This window comes from Equus asinus, unplaced genomic scaffold (assembly GCF_041296235.1).
Source record: "Equus asinus isolate D_3611 breed Donkey unplaced genomic scaffold, EquAss-T2T_v2 contig_3, whole genome shotgun sequence".
Taxonomy (NCBI): domain Eukaryota; kingdom Metazoa; phylum Chordata; class Mammalia; order Perissodactyla; family Equidae; genus Equus; species Equus asinus.
In genome coordinates, this window is record NW_027224960.1 from 518,665 (window position 1) to 539,719 (window position 21,055).

At 37.1% G+C, this 21,055-nt stretch overlaps 1 pseudogene; it reads left to right on the plus strand.

Moving 5' to 3' along the window:
* LOC139043584 (centromere-associated protein E-like) overlaps positions 1–20,435 on the plus strand; it is an 85,004-nt pseudogene extending 64,569 nt beyond the window's left edge.
* Positions 20,436–21,055: the final 620 nt, after the last annotated feature.

A 21,055-nucleotide genomic window follows, 5' to 3' on the forward strand; every position in this document is an offset into this window, starting at 1 on the left:
CAGGGCATTCAAATTCTTGTCCCCTTTAAGCCACACTTGACAGGTAAGTCCTGAGGCAGGGCACACTCACGTTGGCCACCCAGCTGACATAGGCAGGAGAGGATGTTGAAATGAATCTCACTGGGAAAACTGCGTGATATAATTAACCAAAAGGAGGCAATAGAAAAAGGTGGGTTTATAGGGAAAGGCATCATGTTACATTATAAACATATTGAATCTGAGGTAACTGTAGGACATCCCTGAGGTAGCTCCAGAAGGAAGTCAGAAATAAGAAACTAGAGGTCTGGAAGTCACTCTCCGAAGACGCTGAGAGTAGAAACTTGGGAATAGAGAGAGGTTCTTCCCTTCTTCCTCACTCCTCAGAGGATAGAGACAAACAAGACAAGCCGCCCCACCTCTTAGTCTTGAGAGTTTAGAACTTCCTCTAAACGTGATAAAAGTTTCATTTCCCAATTTGTTTCATGTTTTCCTGCAAGTATGTGTTAAGCCATGTTACAAAGATAAAGGAAGAACAACATGAATCCATCAGTAAACTTGAAATGGTTTTTATTGATGAAGTGGAAAAGCAAAATGAACTGCTAAGTAAAATGCAGCATCTTCAACAAGATGATGATGTACCATCCAGAGAATTAGGGGACCTCCAGTTGAGCCAGAAAATGGATCTACATATTGAGGTATGATTTATTTAAAATGGATTTAATTAGATTTTAAGTCTTTTTATCAAATAGAAAGGTACCTCTTCATGTGCTTAGAGTCATTTTCATTTATGAAATTAAAAACAGCTTGCAGAGGGGCCAGCCTGGTGGCGTAGCAAGTGGGTTCCTGTGCTCTGCTTTGGCAGCCTGGGGTTCGCTGATTCAGATCCTAGGCGTGGACCTGGCACTGCTCGTCAGGCCATGCTGTGGCAGTGTCCCACAGAGAAGAACCAGAAGGACCTAGAACTAGGATATACAACTATGTACTACTGGGGCTTTGGGGAGAAAAAAAATAGGTTGCAGGATGACAGCTGGCCAGATGTAAAGAGTGCCAAGTCATAGACTAGCCTCCTTTCAGAACTACACAGATATAGAAAAGTAGACTTAATATCAGCAAGTAGGATTTCTTGGAAGGCCAGAATAAGTTTCCAAATGCCTTCTAAAACTTCCTAGATCTGTGACTGGGAGTCACAGACATTTGTATTGTAGCAACCCCACATGGAGTGTCCTGCTCTCACCCAGCAGTGTGAGGCCCCTGCAGTTCCCAGTATGCATGCAAGGCCTGCTGTATGCACAGAAAAGCTGCATCCAGAAGCACTTCAGACACTGTCACAGATTCATAGTTTCGAACAGGTTTTAAAAATGCCAAAAGGCAGAATTTGTAGATGTGCCTCTGTTACATAGCCTATACTGCCAAAATTTTATTATTTAAATTAGAATTATATTTCTAATATAATGAGGATAAATTAGAATTATGTTTACTTCAAAATATTAGAAGTGAAAGTTCAGTAAGGTTATTTTCCCCTTTTTATGATATTTGTCTGATATTTAGATAAAAACTTTCCTAAGATTCAGGAGATTCAATGCTTATTTTTCACACAGGAAATTCTCAAAGATTTTTCGGAATGTGACTTCCACAGCGTAAAGATGGAATTTCAACAAGTACTGAGTAATAGGAAAGAAATGACCCAGTTTTTGGAAGAGTGGTTGAATACTCATTTTGATATAGAAAAGCTTAAAAATGGCATCCAGAAAGAAAATGATAGGATTTGTGAAGTCAATATCTTTTATAATAAAAAGATAATTGTAAGTAGTACTTTTTTTGTGCTCATTCTTTTTTTTTGTTTGCTTTAATTTTTCTGCCTCATTCTTAAAAAGACTTAGAGCAACTTAATTTTAAGTATATTTTCTTTCATTTATTTGTATATGCTTCTTTATTTTTTTATTTGAAAAAGAGTGACTGTAAATGTGTTCTTCCTCTAACACATTTTGCTTCCTTAAGGTAATTAAATATATCAACTTGTAAAGAAGATAATAAAATGTTGCAGTATAACAATCCATTTCCACTGGTGAAACCTCAAATCTTGCCATTTTCCTCTGTCCTTTCTCGCTTCCGTAGGACCTGAGCTTTTTCCCCCAAGTATCCTCAAACAAGGTGAGATGCTAGCCTGTTTCAGGGCTGTGGGCAGCACCTGTGGTCAAGCCAAAGACAGCTCTAGTCCACTAATTAGTGAGGCCTTGTGCTTCTCACCTCGGTGCTGTTGCTATCATACGTGCTGATCCTTCAACTGTGAGGTTCAAACATGTGGTTTGTATCATTGTTCCCAAGGTGACCAGCCCTTGTGGACAGATTCATATGAACCAAGATTGCTTGAGATCAGTTTTATTAATTTGTTTTACTTTCCACTGATGAGAAGATTCATTCGGCTTTCTGAAGTAATCTCTACCTCATACACCTGGTAAAATTGTCATTAATCAGAAAGTTGCTTGTTATATAGGCAGTTGGAGCAAAGGGAGCTAGATTAATATTATAGCTCCTAAGATTGGTTTTATATTTCATTTGTTTGGGTAGTTCTTTCCTGACACTTTAATTTCATCTGGAAACTATACTTAAATCACATTGAAATGTAGATAACATTTTTAAAAAAGGTTTTCCTGTGGATAGTGAATCCCATTTGTCGAATACCCCAAGCTAGCAAAACAGTAAATGAGCTTTTAAAATAAAAAAAAATGGTCCACAATCAATGAAGAAAAGCATAAAACCAGTGTTTGGGATAAGATAATTTCCATATAATTCAGTGTTTTTCTCATAATATTGAGGGCTCACTTGTGGTTAGAAAGTAGAGATTTCTGCTCTGTGGATCAGCATGGATATGTGGCTTCTTCCACCATCTGAGCATAGCAATTGATAACTTGGTGTGGTGTGGGGTCAGTAGTCCAGAACCAAGGAGAGTCCAGGGTGCCAGCAAGAACACAACTAATTTAGGATCCGCATCTCACAGAACTACCATAAAGCCACAAAGAAAGATACAGGTAAGGCCAAGAAGGCATTCATGATGAGAGCAAAAAGTACATCCCATAAGAATAGGAAGTAAAAAGATGATAGAAGCAATTTCAGAGTGAGTCAGCCTTTGATGTAACGAGGGTATGGATTGGCTGTTACTCCCTGCACGGAAATAGAAGATTTTCAGATTACGAAAAGTCAGTAAATTTTTTTCCTTATAAACACTGAGGTTTGAAATGAAAGAGGAAAATAGATTGTTATTAAGTTTACTGGGTATGCTCTGCTATTAGATGTCAGTTAATGTTTATATATGACATTATATATGTCATAACATACATAATGATTTTAACCTGACCAGTTCTTCAGATTCCTCTTCATATGTCAGTGCTGATCTAATAGAATGAGATTATCATCTTGCAAATCAATATGAATCCTCTCTAGTCCTTATTCTTCTTTTATTCTCATAATCAATATCCAGCGTCTTCTGAAATGTCAGGAACTGGTGCAAGCCACAAAGAATGTTCACATTCTTTTAAAGTACTATTCTAGAATGTTCTGAATAATGAATTTCAACATATGCCTTGTCCTAGAACTCTAGTATTTTCCATAGTGGTTTTTTTAATACGTAATTCATTTTAGAAGCTATAGTGTTGTCTTTACTACTCAATAGGCTATAATAAATGAATCAACAGAGTTTGAGGAAAGAAATGTGACCATCACCAAAGAATGGGAACATGACCTGAAATCAGTGAAAGAGAAAAATGAAAAACTGTTGAAAAACTATCAAACTTTGAAGATCTCTCGAACATCTGGTGCCCTTGTTAATCCTACTACACAAGGCGATAAGAATCTTCATGTCACATCAAGAGCTACACAACTAACCACAGAGGTATGAGATTTCTTATAAGATGTTTTTCAATTTGCAGCTTCATTGTAGAGTTAAAGATGTATCATATGTAACATTTCAGAGCAAAATCACAGTATTGAAGGTATTAGGGAACATGCATGATGGACTTGTTTTTTAAATATAGTTCTATTGGGGCGCTCACTCAACTAATTATAAAGCTACATGTTACATAAGATCTTACCTTTGAATTATAAAATAGAAGTAACTCATGCCTTAATTTGATTAATAGGTATGTATACCACTTAAGGTGTTATTACCATACATTATAAGTTTTCTAAATCATGTGACTTTCTATTAAATTATAATCTATGTCTATAGTACCAAACTAGTTTAGAGAGAAAGAGCAATTTAGCTTTTCTCTAATTATCATCAGTGTCTTTAATATTGGTTAATGTGATCAAAACAAAAATGGAAGAGGCTAAAAGTATAATAAATTTCTTATACAGATTAACCTGTGCCCAAGAATCAGTACATTATTTGAATAATCCAATAACTGTATTAACTGCCCTTACTTGGGAATCTGTACAGCAAACACGCTGTTTTATTTTGTTAGCACACACGTCTTAGTGGGGAACCCGAGTGAATTACAACTTAGCATTTTTACCAAAATAAATATTTATAATAAAACATCAACTGCCAGTTTAATAATTATTACTAGTGGAAACTAGAAGATCACTAATATAGAGTTTATTGATTTGCTGATCACTACAGACCTCAGTCAGCTGTAGAGGTAAAAATAGTGGAAATATGAAACCCATCTTCCAAAGCAATAAGATAAACAAGCACAAGGAAATCCCATTTTCAATGACCCCAGGAAATACCCCATCAGATAATAAATCGTATGTTATTAGTTTGATAATTAGGCCAAATCAGAGTAGCACAGAGCAGGTCAGTGATGTGGAGGTAGAGCAGTGGGGCAGGCAGAGAGTTGGGCAGTCCACCCAAACAAGTAGGAGAATTCAGTGCATGACAGTAGGAGCAGTCAACTCAGGGGGGAAAGATAGTCTGCTTAATGTTTGAATCAGAACAACCAACTAGCCATCTTAGAAGAATAAGTCTGGACTCCTACCTCATTCATTAAACAAAAGTAAATTCCAGGTGGACCAAAAAGAAACGTTTTCCAGGAAAACCTGCATGTGTGTATATGTGAACAGTCTTATATTATGAACAAATTAAGATATTTTTGTACTTATAAAAAACTGGAAATAACCTAAATGTTCATTAGTAGGTGACAGGTTAACTAGTTTATAGTACCTCCATGAAATAGGATATATTTACCCATGAAAACAAAAATGCGAGAGATCTATGTGTTGATAATGAAAAGATCTGGAAAATATATTATCAAGTGAAAATAAAATTTTTAATTTTTTAAAAAGCAGGAGGCCAGCCCCATGGCATAGTGGTTAAGTTTGCATGCTCTACTTCGGCGGCCCAGTTCATGGTTCAGATCCCAGGCACGGACCTACACCACTCATTGGCAGCCATGATGTGGCAGCAATCCACATATAAAATGGAGGAAGATTGACATAGATATTAGCTCAGGGCTAATCTTCCTCAAGCAAAAAAAGAGGAAGTTAGCTCAGGGCTCATCTTCCTCAGCAATAAAAACCCACAAAAAACCAGAAGTATATATTTATTGTTGTTATGTGCTGTAGAGTCAGCTCTGATTCCTGGCAACTCTATGAATGAGTGATGTCCAATATCCTGTCCTCAAGAGCCCTACTCAGCTCCTGTAGACTCACGCCTATGGCTTCCTTTCTGGAATTACGCCATCTCGTATTTCGTCTTCCTCTTTTCCTGCTGCCTTTTACTTTTCATCATGTCCCCAAGGTAGGATAGTCTCAGTTTTACAATTTTTGCCTCCAGAGATAGGTCAGGCTTAATTTGCTCTTGGACCCACTTGTTCATTTTTCTGGCAGTCCAGGGTATCTGTAGAGCTCTCCTCCAACACCATATCTCAAATGAGTCCATTTTTTCCTGTCAGCCTTCTTCACTGTCCAGCTTTCGCACCCACACATAGTAATTGGGAATGCGAGGGTGTCGATAATCTTGGCCTTGGTCTCTAATGATACTCCCTTACTGTTGATGATCTTTCCTGATTCTTCCATCGCTGCCCTTCTGAGTCACAGTCTTCTCTTGATTTCTTGGCTGCGGTCTCCATTTAAACTGATGACTGAACCAAGGGAAACAAAACCTTTAACAATTTCAGTGTCTTCATGGTCTACATTAAAGTTGTATAGTTCTTCTGTAGTCATATCTGTCTTCTTCATGTTCGAATGCAGTCCTGCTTTGGCTCTTTCTTCTTTCACGCTATTCTGTGTGAACTTTCTTCTTACACACTATTGTGTGTGTGACTTACTGTTTTTGTAAACTGTATATTCACATGCGTAGATACATATAGAAAATTTCTAGAAGGATACACTTGAAAGAGTTTAGTAGTCATCGCTTTAGAGTCAGTGGGGGTTCTGAGATGGGGGAACTTAATCTTAATTATATGCCTTTGGATTTTTCCACATACTTGTATTTTTCAGCATAAAAACTAGGTAATAAAAATAAAGGGAAAGATATGTTACATGTATTCCTCTAAAGTGTCAATTAACAAATATACTTTCTGTAAGTAGTGTTAATTTAAAATGTAAGTGCCTATTTAATATGCTTAGCACCATGCTAACTAGTAAATAAAATAAGTACTAACCTTATATAAAATCTGGGCCTCTTTTAGTCCTAAATGATCAGCTTCTAAATGAAAAAAATAATACATGTATAAATTGAGTGACATTTGGAGTCTCCATCTATCCTATGTTGATGCAATCTGAAAGATTAATACCTATATATGATCTTTGTTTCATATAAACTGTGATTCTGTCTTCAAGGCACACCTTATATATGTGTGTTTTTTTTAATAGAAGATTCAAGAGCTGGAAACTTCACTACGTGAAGCTAAAGAAACTGCCATGCAAAAGGAAGACAAGATTATAAAGATGCAGAAAGAGCTTGAGATGACTAATGATATAATAGCAAAACTTCAATCACAAGTTAATGAATCAAATAAATGCCTTGAAAAAACAAAAGAAATGATCCAAGTACTTCAGGTAACTTAAAACTCATTTTATAAATAAAGGCATAATTTTATAAATTATGCATAATAAATATAAATAAATGCATACATTTATTTTCATGCCAAATAATGATTGTTTTCATCTTCCTGTAAAAATTATTTTTAAAAAACATAAATATTCTTGACAGTTTAAAATATATCTTATTTTTTTAATTTTTTTTAATTTTTTTACTGTTCAAAGTAAGGAAATTTTTTATTTTCACTTTAATTTCTGAATGCCAAAAATGTAGAGGATGTATGTTTGTATATCTCTAGTAGTATATTGAAACATTTTTTCATAAATATGTTTTTTTTTAATTTTTTATTATTGCAGTAACATTGGATTATAACATTATATAACTTTCAGGTGTACATCATAATATATTTCGAATTCTGTGTAGATTACATCATGTTCACCCCACAAAGACCAATTATCCATCACCACACGTGTGTCTAATCACCCCTTTTGCCCTTCCCCCTCCTCCCTTCCCTTCTGGTAACCACCAATCCAGTCTCTCTTGCTCTGTGTTTGTTTGTCATTTTTATCTTCTACTTATGAGTGAGATCATATGGTATTTGACTTTCTCCCTCTGACTTATTTCACTTAGCATAATACCTTCAAGGTCCATCTATGTTGTCACAAATGGCCAGATTTCATCATTGCTTATGGCTGAGTAGTATTCCATTGTGTATATATACCACATCTTCCATTCGTCCCTTGATGGGCACCTAGGTTGTTTACAAGCCTTGGCTATTGTGAATAATGATGTGATGAACATAGGGGTGCATATATCTTTTATGCCTTTGTGTTTTCAAGTTCTTTGGATAAATACCCAGCAGTGGGATAGCTGGATCATATGGTAGATCTATTCTTAATTTTCTGAGGCGTCTCCATACTGTTTTCCATAGTGGCTTCACCACTTTGCACTCCCACCAGCAATGTTTGAGGGTTCCTTTCTCTCCACATCCTCTCCAACACTTGTTGTTTCCTGTCTTGTTAATTATAGCCATTCTGACCAGAGTGAGGTGATATCTCCTTGTAGTTTTGATTTGCATTTCCCTGATAGCTAATGATGTTGAACATCTTTTCATGAGCCTGTTGGCCACCCATATATCTTCTTTGCAGAAATCTCTGTTCAGATCTTTTGCCCACTTTTTAATTGAGTTGTTGGTTTTTTTCTTGTTGAGACTTTCTTTTTATTTTTCAAAAAAATATGCTTCTTATCTAAATATTTAATACTCTGTTAGATAAGTACATTTTAAAATTATATTTTTTTCTACTTAATCCCCTGTTATTGAGTCCCACCTGGTAGCCTATGGGCTTAATCTAACCTGTTTTCTCTAGAAAGAGCAGAGTTGAAATGTTTTTGAGCTTGAATGCCGTTACACAAGTCGCACCCTCCTTCATCACAGCCTTCCTTCCTCGTCTGAGCCACAGCTACTTCTCACTCTTCTGCTACTTGGGTCGGATCCTAATAGGCATTTTGTTCACTGTTCCTGCTCCAGTGTCTCTTCTCTTCATTCAAAAATTAGAAACAAGCCAAGAATGCCTACTCTTTTCATTATTTAACATTGTTCTAAAAATTCTGGTTCTTTCAATGAGACATGAAACAGAGAGGCAAGAGAAAATAATCTTAATTTTGTTTTTAGAAATTGTTAGTATAGCTAAAAACCAAGAAAATCAACTGTAAAGCTTTAAAATCTTTGAGAGTAATTTTTTAATACTTCAAATAACTAAATGATCACATTTTTATTCATTCAACAAGTATTTGTTGAATACCTACTATGTGTTGGTCATTGTTCTAGATGCCATGTGTACTGCAATGGAAAAAAAATAAAGCCTCCTTGAAGAGGCTTACATTCTGCTTCATGAAGTCAGAAAATAAACAAGTATATATGTTTGTTAAACGGTGAGAAGTGCAATGGAAAAATATTAAGCCAGACAGAGGTATATAGGTGCAGGGTGAGAGTGGGTGTGAGTAGGAGTGTGATTTTGTAAGGGGAGTTGAGGAGAGCCGCACAATTAAGATGACGAAGTGATGGTGTGAGCTGTCTGGTAGGGAAGGGCCTTCTAGGCAAAAGAAGTAGCAAATGCGAAGGCCGCAACACAGAAGTAGTTGAGATGTATTCAAGGAAACAGCAAGAAAGCCAGCGTCTCCTGAGCAGCGTGGGCAAGGATAGAAGGGGAAATAGGTGAGAAGTAGCAGAGAGCCAAATCATAAAGCATCTTGAAAGCTATTTGTAAGCACTTTGGGTTTTATTCTGGATGAGATGGGAAGTCATCAGAGGATTTTGGCAAAATGATATAGTCTGACTTAAATTTTTAAAGGCTGCCCTTTGAAAATAGAATCCAGGAAGGCGTGTTTGTTAGTGACGTGCCAGCTCCTACAACAAAGGGAACCACAAAATGCAATGGCTCAAACAAAACAGAAGCTTATTTCACACGTAAAAGTGTGGGTTCCAGCTTGGCAAGTGGCTCCTTTCCACATGGTCATTCAGAGGCCCCCGTTTCTCCCATCTTGTTTCTCCAGCACTTCCTTGGTGCTGTTTTCATCTGCATGGTTAAAGCCCAGTTGTAAGCTGTCCGTGCTCAGGCTCACAGAAAAGGGACAAGATGGAGAAGCTAAAAATTGTCTTAAAATCTGTACTCATAAAGGCTCTGGCCCAGAAGTGGCACATGTCTCTTCCTCTCATATTTCTTTTTTTTTGCAAAATATTTAGATTCAATTTATCAAAGAGAAAGCCAAACACGTACCTCTCGTATTTCTTGGAGTCAGAGATGATTCCAAAGTTTTTGGCCTGAGCAGCCAAGAAGATAGAGTTGCTACATACGGAAATGGGAAAGACTGCCAGAAGAGGAAGTTTGAAACCAGGAAAGTTCAGTTTTGGACATGCTGAATTGGAAATGCCCACTGGGGACACCCAAGTTGAGATATGACTTAGGCAATTGAATATCTGAGTCTGAGCAAGATATAGGCGAGAGGTTTAAGTTTGGGGAATCATCAGCGTATAAAAATCATGAGACTGGACGAGGGCATAAGCATAATGGAGAGGAGATGTGGAGTAACCAAATGATACTGAGATGGAGCAGCCAGTGAGTGAAAAAGAAAAGGGGGTCTGGGCAACAGAGTGGTTCCAGTTTCTTCATATAAGTGAAGCTAGTGTTTCAAGAAAAAGGGAGTAAGCGACAAATTTCTCCACACTCAGTATAGATTGGTACAGGTGTCTATGGAGAGAGGAATATCTTTCCTGCATACTAAAAGTAACCATTTAGATAATATAATAGAGTATGCCATTGTACAGCATCCATGAGGAAAGAAAACAAAGTATAGGGTATCCATAAAATCTTTATACAGTTTGAATTTTTAAGAATCTGTTTCTGTATTTTATATAAATATTCTATAAAATGCAACAGTATATTTAACTCGAGATTTGGCATAGTAAAATGCAAAGATATTAACTTTTAACCTATTCACCACTATTTTAATTCACCTGGATATAGCTGTCCAATATAATGTAGGGTTTATTAAGTGAATATAGAAGAAAGTAATTTGAACAAATGACTCATTAACAGTTTTGTTTAAATCTTGATACATTTCCTCTGTTGTATCTTTACAAATTATTTATATCAAGTAGCAGTAAATTTGTTAAAAATTCAAACTGTGCTAGTACTTTAGGGACATCCTGCACAGTGGGAAAAAAAGATCTTATTTATAACTGGCACAAAATATAAAATGCTCAAGTGACTAACCTTAACAAAAAATGAGACAACATATATGAAAAGAACAACAAAACTCTAAAAGGAAATATAGGAGAGCATGTGGTTTAAAATAAGAAATATGCCATTTCCTAGGTTGTAACCTAAATACTGTACAACCATCAGTTTTTCCCAAATTAATTTCTAAAGTTAATGTAATTCAAATCAGAATCTCAAAGGAATTCTTTTTCTGGTAGAGCAAAGAAAGTTTCTCAGCAGACTCCATCTAAAATAGGATGAGCAGGTGCTGTTCACTGAGAACACAGGCGCTCAGACTCCTCAGGCGGCTAGAGGATGTTTAAGGCTGTCAGCGCTTCTGAGTGCAGCTTGGGCACACGTCATGTGTTTGAAATAAGGAATTCTCACTGTCTTTCATTTCTAAGAGAGTATTTCCAATTTCAATTTCTTTTACTCAAGAATTGTTTTAAAACTGTTATATATGACTAATTTATTTCATTATATTGTGGCAAAAAAATTACTGCAATTTCTCCATTTTTAGAATATATTGAAATTTTCTTTTAGGTGTCATAAATGAATAAATATTTTTAGAGTTCTTTGAACTTTTAAATCAAAATGTATACAAGTAGATCAATGGAACAAAATAGAGAGCCCAGAAATATATACACACAAATATAGTCAGGTCATCTTTGACAAAAGAGCAAAGGCAATTCAATGGAAAAGGATAGTCTTATCAACTAGCGGTGCTGAACAACTGGACACCTTTCACAAAAATTAACTCAATTGATTGTAACCTAAATCTAAAACACAAAACTAGAAAATGCCTAGAAGATAACGTAGGAGAAAATCGAGGTGACCTTGGGTTTGGCGTTGACTTTTTTTACATACAACACCAAAAGCATAATCTATGAAGGAAAAAAATTGATAAACTGGACTTCATTTAAATTAAAAATGTTTGCCCTATGAAAGACAAGCCACAGACTGGAAGAAAATCTTTGCAAAACACATATCTTTCAAGAACTGTTATCCAAAATATACAAAGAACTCTTAAAACTCAATAATTAGAAAGCAAACAGCCTGATTTAAAAATAGGCAATGGATCTGAACAGACACTTCACCAGAGAAGATACACACATGGCAAATAAGCATATGAAAAGATGCTCCACATCATATGTCATTAGAAAATTGCAAATTAAAAAACAATGAGATACCACTGTACATCCACTGTATCTCAAAATATAATGGCCAAAATCCGGAACACTGACTACACTAAATGCTGGCAAGGAGTGGGGCCAGGAGCTCTTGCTCACTGCTGGTGGGAATGCAAGTGGTACAGTAGCCACTTTAGAAGAGAGTTTGGCAGTTTCTTACAAAACTGACACCACTCCAGCCAGTCATATGCTCAAGGAGTCCCTGATATCAGCATCTGGTCCAGAAAGCCAGGGTATTTTACTGGTGCCATGACTGAGCAAATACTGGGCTCCTCCCAGAATGGGCTTATCTGACCTAGTCAGCAACCTCCTTAAGCTGAGCATCTCAGCTTTGGAAGCTTGCATCTTTTTAGTCTTTGCTAACTACGTGTGTGTGCAAATGTTTTTATAGGCACTGGGGGTAACGCCTAGAGGAATGAAGAGCTCTCTGGGTCCCTATTTAGATGGGTTTATTTTTGTATTCAATATATAATAGTAATCCATAGTATGGCTGTGGTAACAGCAATAAAAGAAATGAATGATTTATTCAGCAATAATAAGAAATGAGCCATCAAGCCACAAAAGACATGGAGGAACCTTAAATGCACATTGCTAATTTTAAAAAGCCCATCTAAAAACACTGCATACTGTATGACATTCTGGAAGAGGCAAAACTAGGCGAACAGGAAAAGATCAATGATTACTAAGGGTTCTGGGGGAGGGTGGAGGGATGGATAAGTGGAGCACAGGAGATTTTTAGGGCAGTGAAACTATTCTGCATGATACAGTGATGATGAACACGTGTCATACATTTGTCAAAACCCATGGACTATACAATGCAAACAATAGACTCTAATGTAAACTGTGAACGTCAGTTAATAATGTATCGATATTGGCTCATCATTTGTAACAATCATACCACACTAAGATGTTAATAATAGGAGAAACTAGGGGAGGACACGGGTATTACCGGGACTCTATGTACTCTGCTCAATTTGTCTATAAACCTAAAATTGCTCTAAAAAGTTAAACCTATTTATTAAAAAAGATTTTTGTATATGTTTGTATGTATATATGACTGATTTTTTTTCTGAGTCGAAGTAGATGTATGGCTAGATTGAACCAACCTTGAGTACAGAATATCCCCAATAATGTTATATAATATTTTGTGCCTTGAATTCAGTTCTACTTTGATATTTATATTACTGTTCATCTCTTGTCTTATTTTCCTGATTTACCTTTATCTACCCATTTCATTCGTTTCAACCTTTCTGTTTCATTTTGTTTAAGTATATTGTTTTTTAATTGGGAAAAATATTTGTTTTAAGAAATAGAAGTCATAGGTTTTCTAATTACACATTAGCTTCCAATAGCTTCACATGTACTTCACATCAAATATCTATTTGTTACTCATTTTAGGGTTAAAATTTGTGCCTTTCCTCCTTTTCATATGTTTGGAGTTTGCTGTTTTAAAATGTTCCTACTATATTAGGTAGTTAACAAGTCTTTGAAACTGCTCTAAAATTACTTTATTTCTCTTTTCTCTAAAACCTTTAGGACAAAGTTGCTTTAGGAGCTAAGCCCTATAAAGAAGAAATTGAAGAGCTCAAAACAAAGCTGGTGAAAATAGACCTAGAGAAGATGAGAAATGCCAAGGAGTTTGAAAAGGAGTATGTCTTTGTCTTAATTGAATATGACTTTAGTAGCTTAAACTTCCTTTCTAAACTGTATAAATTTAAAATATATTAAGATATTGTTATTGCTTTTTATAAAATAAATACAAACATCTACAGATTTTAAAGTTATTAAATTCTCATTATGTATGCAAAGGTTTTGAAAACAAGCACAATTCTGATCAATTACTGACATACTATGTCTTTGGATACTTCTTGTTCAATCATATAGGAACAGCTTAAAAATGGCCTTTTTTGTTTGAAAGTGAATATTAAGAACGTGTGTGTGTTTTTAGCAGTTTGTCTAAGGTTTCTGTTGGTTCTCTTAATTTCATTTGTTCTTCCTATTGTATTTTTGTGTAAGGTTTTATTTCCTTTTAAATTGTAGTACTTAGTGCCCAAGAGCATATTCCCTTTTTATTGATTTATTTATGTATAGTACCATATACAATAGCATGCCTAAAGTTCTTTGTGGTATAGCATAATGAAAAGAACATTAAACAGAGAGTCAAGGAAACTGAATTAGAAATATAATGTTGCCACTTATTAATATGTCACCTCTGACTCCTCACACTTTTTATTCTTCCTGTAAATGTTTAATAAATGTTTAATGATGATATCTAATTTTGCCCAAAAAGTCGCACTCTGAATCTACATGCATTCTAACCAGCCTTCTATTGATAGGACTGTTGGTTTTAGTGGAGCATCATTAAAAAGGCAATTTTAGTGGCCAGCCCAGTGGCACGGTGGTTAAGTTTGCACATTCCGCTTCGGTGGCCCAGGGTTCACCATCCTAGGTGTGGACCTACACATCACCTGTCAAGCCATGCTGTGGTAGGCATCCCACATATAAAGTAGAGGAAGATGGGCACCGATGTTAGCTCAGGGCCAGTCCTCCTCAGCAAAAAGAGGATTGGTGGCAGATGTTAGCTCAGGGCTAGCTAATCTTCCTCAAAAGAAAAAAAATTTTTTAAATAAATGCAAAGCAATTTTATATAGAATAGAATCAGCAGATACTTTCAGTCTCTAAGAAAGGCAGAAAGTCTCATAATTTAGCATTGCCAATTAACACTCAAGCAAATAATTAACAGAATGTCTTTTTCTCCTGGGTGCAATGAGCAGACTGTGACCTCTGACTGTGTCACCTCAGATCAGAGCTGCAGTCGAGTGTGCTTTCCTTACAGTGTATACAGAAGGTGCTTTTGGTTTTACGCTTTGGTAATTGTTGTACCTTCAAGAGGTTTCTAGGACCTCATGATAACAACCCAATTATTTGTTTTATGGTGCCCCTGAATGTAATTTTGCTCAATATCCAGTTAATGATACCTATTGGGCTTTCAGAAATTTTAAAAGAATTGGTTTCTCAATGTTAAAAAAAAATTGCCCCTGCAGCCAAACAGAACACTTCCAATTTGATGGTGTTATTTATGGCTATAAAGTGCATGATACCAGGGGGTATCGTGAGGGCTTACCTACTGCTGCTTATGCATATCATATCAATGTGATGTATCTTATCAGAAAATTCTTGACAGCAGTTCTGTTTATTCTTCCATTAAAAATTAGTTGCTGGCCTTTTACATATTTCTGTTGTTATTCTTAATAGAATTACTTGTACAAAAGCCACTGTAGAACATCAAAAAGAAGTTATAAGGCTATTGAGAGAAAATCTTAGACGAAATCAGCAGGCCCAAGATACTTCAAGTAAGTAGAAAATGCTGATATTTCCAGATCTTTTTCCATCTTACTTCTCAGTATACTTACACATTTTGAAGACTGCTACTATATATATGACAGTCAAGAATAAACCTGTTAATCACTAATTTATAAAGAACTATTTTTAAAATGAATTCATTGAGATCATATTTATCCTGTGATACCTCCTTAAGTTTCCTGTAATCTCAACTATTTATCCATTATAGATTCTTAAAAACTATGAATGTAACCTGTGCGCTATCAGATCTTTACATATCAGTGAAGATACCTTCAGTAGTATACAAGAATGACTTACCTGTCAAGGTAGACGTACCCTTCCCAATAAAACACAAGCATATCTTAATAGATTTTAACCATGTGCACTGTAAAAACATAGTCAGTATACAGTAAATATTATCCTACTTGTTGTTGGTACTGAAAATACAGACTTGATGCTTACTGGCAAACTCTTTGAAACTTATCTTAGATACAGTTTTCAAATCTAATCATCAAATTTCTGCATATACATTCCTCAAACTGTATCTTTTCCCATATTTCTGTCTCTTATGTTTCATTTGAAAAGAGAGAATGCTGAACAGTACTTGGGGCAGCTTTGTGTAGTGGGTCCAGCATCGAAATAACGTCACGAACAGTTCTCTAAGCTGACTGCCCTCACTTAACAGCCTGTGAAATCATGAGGAGAACGCCTGACCTTCTAGATTGGATATAGACTTGTAAGGATCAGGCTAAAAGTTGTGTGTGAAAGCACACTGAAAATTCTAAATGTCAGGCAAATGCAAGATGATGTTTGTGTGTATTATTGTCCACGCATTGTCTGGTGCTTGTTTAGTTTGAACTGCCCTAGTGTCCATTGCAGGATAATTGCAGCTCCTACCTGGAAAACTTCAAGGGGTAAAAATAGAACTTTTGTTGTTAGAGAAGGGTCAGGATGATTCCTTCTAATTTGTGACTTTCAGGTACGTGTTGTACCTGAATTCAGAATAATTCAAAAGGAAATGGACATTGAGTGTCTTCCCCACACTCATCTTGCCCCTCCCTTGTAAACAGTCAGTGACCCAGTGGATCATTCCGCTTTCTAAGCACCTCACACTTTTATGCAATTTTACCTAAAATTTACAAAACAGTTCTTTACATTACTTGTACACATATGGTGTAAAATACTGGATAGTATATTCTTTAATAGCAGTCTAAGGTTTATTTAGTTAACAAATACGTGTTGAGTATTGGGAGCACATTGACTGCCTTGGGGTGGACCCCACACACGCTGTGTGGTGGAAGCAGCCCTCCAGGGGACCCCACTGGCGTCGAGAGTAGACAGTGAAGGGCAGCTCCGACTGCTGCCGTCACCGTGAGTGATCCTAGCAGGTGGTGGTGGTGGAGATAGTGGGTGGAGAGAAGCAGGGGTTCCGCAGATACTTAGAATCCATGATGGAATTGGCATAGGAGGTGAGGGAAGAGGAGGAAGTCAAGGGTGACGTTCAGGGAGATGGTGCTGAGATGTTTTGTTTTTTATAGTGATTTATTGAACTTACTAATGTTTCCTTTATTGTGAACTTTGGAGATAATTAAAATTATCACCTGTCTGTGTGTTTGCCTCCCACAGTGATATCAGAACATACTGATTCTCAGCCTTCAAGGAAACCCTTAACCTGTGGGGGTGGCAGCGGCATTGTACAAAGCACAAAAGCTCTTATTTTGAAAAGTGAATATATACGGCTAGAAAAGGAAATTTCTAAGTTAAAGCAGCAAAATGAACAGTTAACAAAGCAAAGGAATGAAATGTTAAGGTAAGATCTGCTTACCTGATACAGGAATTATGCTTATGGTGGTATGTGTGGGAGAGGATGATGCCTACACATGCATATATATTTTTTGCAGTGGGCAACCCCTCACACATATAGGGGAAGTAAATTTTAGAGCTCATGTAATGTGTCTTTTTTAAAAGGAATGAGAATATGGTAGCACCATTCCAGAGGTTTGCTATCCATCAACTGACCTTTTTTTTTTCCTGAGGAAGATTCCCCTGAGCTAACATGCCAATCTTCCTCTATTTTTAGTATGTGGGCTGCCAGCACAGCATGGCCACTAACAGAGTGATGTGGGTCCACACTCGAGAACCAAACCCAGGCTGCCAAAGTGGAGTGCCCGGAACTTAACCACTAGGCCACAGGGCTGGCCCATCAACTGATTTTAGCTAAGCCTGTTTTTAACTAAGCCAAGAACCAAAAAGTAAACCAAGATCTTTGAGGGGAGCTTAAATATGCCACAAATATGCCCAAGTCAGTGAGGCTTTACTCAAAGGAGAATCCCTCAGGTCCATTATTGTAGCCCATTAACCTTTATAAACAGTTGTAAAAAATTTAATTAATTGGCTTCTACCAAAGATTAGAATCTTGTGCTAATCTTTACTAATGATGCAATAGAAGAAAAATAGGCATTAAATACATATGCAAATAGCTACTGTTCTGTGTGAGGCTATTAAACAACAAAAAAAGCAAACAGGACATTATGAAAGGGTCCAACAGAGGGATCAGACCTTATCTAGATGTGGGGAGGGGCGGTGATCAAGAAACTAATATGTAAGAGTAGATCTGAAAATGAGTAGCAGTTAGGCTTGATGACAGGAGAGATGGCTAAGCCTTCTAGGCTGAGGGAACAGCATGTGCACAGGCTTTGAGTCAAAGAGGAAAGTGGAACAGAAAGACATGCAGTGTGGCCAGAGCATACAGAATGAGGCAGAGTAAGTGCAAGATGCGATGCCAGAGGCCACTGGTCCAGATTACACATTGCAGGTCATTCTGAGGCAGCTGGGGTGGTCTCCTAAATGTAACGGGAGGATTACCACCACTGGAGGATTTTAAGCTGGGGCCTAATGAGCTCATACGGCGTCTCTAGCTGCTAGAGCAGAATGGGGGGGAACCCAAAAGTGTGAGGTTGTATCAACACACTTGGCTGACTGATCAAAGAAAGGAGAGCAGGGCCTAGGATTGCTTCCCAGGCTTCTCTGAAGGAGTGAATAAATGCAGGCAGCATTTCCTGTGGGAAGCAACACTATAAGTAATCCAGAAAAGCACAGTGTAATGTATCTTTTAAAATAACAAAGGTACATTAAAGATTCATCCATCCAGAAGACTAACTTATCAAATTATTGCCACAGAGTATCAGTAGATAAACCATGCTGGACGACATCACTGATTCATTTGAAACCTAATATCATACTTTTCAAGATTCTGTGATCACGGAGATTTAGTACAATTTTTCAATTTATATTGACCTCATTTCATTTTCTGAACTGTGGAAATAATCCAAACTTAGGAAGCATTAGGTTGAAATTAAAATGTAAATATAATAAAATGGTAAATTATATGTCACATATATTTTACCACAATTAAGAAAAAAAATTTTATGTAAATATGAATATATTTCTGGAATTGAGCAGTCTTACAGTCTCTTTTATTTTTCCCCACATTTAAGCAATAATCATCATCTTTCCAATGAGGTCAAAATGTGGAAGGAGAGAACTCTTAAAAGAGAAGCTCACAAAGAAGTGACTTGTGAGAATTCTCCAAAGTCTCCTAAAGCGACCGGACCAGCTTCTCAAAAGAGACAGCATACGCCTTCTCAATGCAAGGAACGGAATTTACAAGATCCTGTGCCAAAGGACTCACCGAAATCTTGGTTTTTTGATGGCCGATCAAAGTCTTTCCCAGCACCTCACCCAGTTCGCTATTTTGATAACTCAAGTCTAGGCCTCCGCCCAGGTGGGTAAATATACTGGTTACTTGGGGATCGGGGATAACGGTTGGAACTCATTTGTCCCCTGTGGCCCCAAAGGGCAAGTTTAGACAAGAGAAGATGTCATGGAGAAGCTGCACTGCAGAGATGTCATTTGCTGTCTCTGTGAGAAGTTTCTCCAAAGCACAGCACTGAAGTGAAATCACTTTTTACCCCGAGGGAAGTCTTATTCTGCCTCCTGAACCTTCAACTTTTCCCTCAGATAGACAAGCAGCTCTCGAGGACACAGAGAGACACCATCCTACAAACATAACTACTTTTACTGCAAAAGACCTTCTTATCAATTCAATGGGCCAGTATTTCCAGTAGCATTATATTCATTTTACACAAGCCAGATCATAGACTTATATCATTTACATATTCATTCAATGAACAGAAATTTTTGGTCTCCACCTATGTGTCACATATTGCACCCTGATGGTACATTGATAACCAAACCAGATATGGCCCCTGCCTTCCTGGAGTTCACAGTCTAGTGGGTATAGACGGTGATCAAGTAGTCAAAAAAGGTACAGTTCTAGAGTTCAAAAGCCTATGAGTTTTTAATAGGTTGTTTTAGGAACATAAGGAAGTCTTCCTTGAAGAAGGGGACTGAGATCTAACAGGTTAAGGTGAGTTAGCTTAACAAAGAGGGGAGGGGAAGGCGATTCAGGCAGAGGGAACAGGGTCGGCCCAGCTGGGAGAGACCGTAACCAGGGGAAGGGTTGGAAAACCACGTGTGGCCAGAGCGCAGTGCACACAGGTTCCTCTGGGTGAAGTCGGTGAAGCCAGAGAGAGAAGAGCCAGATGCGCAGGACTTTGTGGGTTGTGGAGAGGAATTTTTACTTCATCCTGGGAGCATGCTAGAGGAAGCCGTTGAAAGATGTTAAAGAACAGCAGGAGAACATAATGGGTTATCAATTTGAAAACATTACCTCAGCTGTAAGGTAAACTGTATATAAGCTGTATGTTGTGTTGCAACCAAACGTGTTTTTTAATAAGATGACTTTTGCTTTCCATTTTTTTCTCAGAAGAACAAACTGCTGGAGCAGAGAGTGTGGATCCTCAGCCAGGCCCTTGGCACGCCTCCTCAGGACAAGCTGTGCCCGAGTGCAAGACTCAGTAAACTCTGCTGTCACTTTTCTAGGGGCCTAGTGTTCCTTATTTAGAAATGACTGTATTTGTTACTTTATTTTTCTATCCCTGGCAATGATGTCACAGTCCAACTTAATTTCAATTCAGTTTGCACTTTGCCATTAGAAATTGAGGCATTCCAGTCATTTAGAATGGTGATAGACTGCCTTCTTCCTGAATGTGGTAATACTTTAGAAGTTGAATTGTTTTATTTATTTATATATTTTGTGAAGAATAAAGTTATTGAAGGAAATTTCCAGTCTTTCCGTGTATACATAAAATGTATACATTTTCATTAATCTCGTTATCCACATGTGACTTAGATAATACATAAATTAAAGCATCATTTAATTAACAAAATTCCTAAACCTGGGCTCCCCGCAACACATAAAGCATCTATGGATGGGCTTCACACAATCTGTAAAACCTCTGAAATTTTATCTTTTGTGTGTGGATTCAGTTTTCTAGGATACTAGGGTCCCTACTTTCTTATAACATACTCTCTGAGAGGTCTGTTACTCTATAAGAGGTTAAGAACTGTGGTTTTAGAGAGTATCTGATAGTACTTTTATATCATATGACTTTGAAAAACCATATAAAACAGCAAGTTGCATAAGGTTTAGAACAGAGTTAGTGATTTCAAGGCATTCTTGGCTCTTTGGTAAGAAGACTTATTCAAAGGGAGAGATTATTAATTGTATCATAGCCATCACTGTTAAAGTCTATGAATTGGTTATTTCCCTTACCTTAACACACTGTCACAGGTTCACTAGGGTGAAGTGAAACTGTGCCTTCCTATAACGCTGTCCCTCAGGCCTGTCCCTTGGGAGTTTGGTTTCTCCTCTGCACCCAAACCAGACATGATTACAGAGC